We start from the raw sequence: 362 nt of genomic DNA, 5'->3' as shown, positions 1-362 counted from the left end.
CAAATAAAAAGTAAAATAAAATAAAAATAAAAAAATAAAAAAATAAATAAAACAAAATAAATAAAACAACCGAAACAAATTAAATAAATAAACTAAATAAAACAAATAAAACAAACAAAAGAGAGAAGTAAGCAAATGCAGAAACAGCAGCAGCAGCAGCAACAGCAGCAGCAGCAAAAACAGCTGCAGCAGCAACAGCAGCAGCAGCAGCAGCAGCAGCAGCAACAGCAGCAGCAGCAGCAGAATAAAATAAAATAAAAAAAAAATAAAAAACTAACCTTAAAGACTCAACGCACTGCGAGGTGACCCGACAGACGAGAAAAAACATAGAAACTTCTGATCGCGTCATTCGTGTATAATTC

The sequence above is a fragment of the Eimeria mitis genome, genomic scaffold (genome assembly GCF_000499745.2).
Source record: "Eimeria mitis Houghton genomic scaffold, Emh_scaff645, whole genome shotgun sequence".
NCBI classification, from domain to species: Eukaryota; Apicomplexa; class Conoidasida; order Eucoccidiorida; family Eimeriidae; genus Eimeria; species Eimeria mitis.
The sequence above is the reverse complement of the archived record's forward strand: the minus strand, read 5'-3'. Positions refer to the sequence as shown.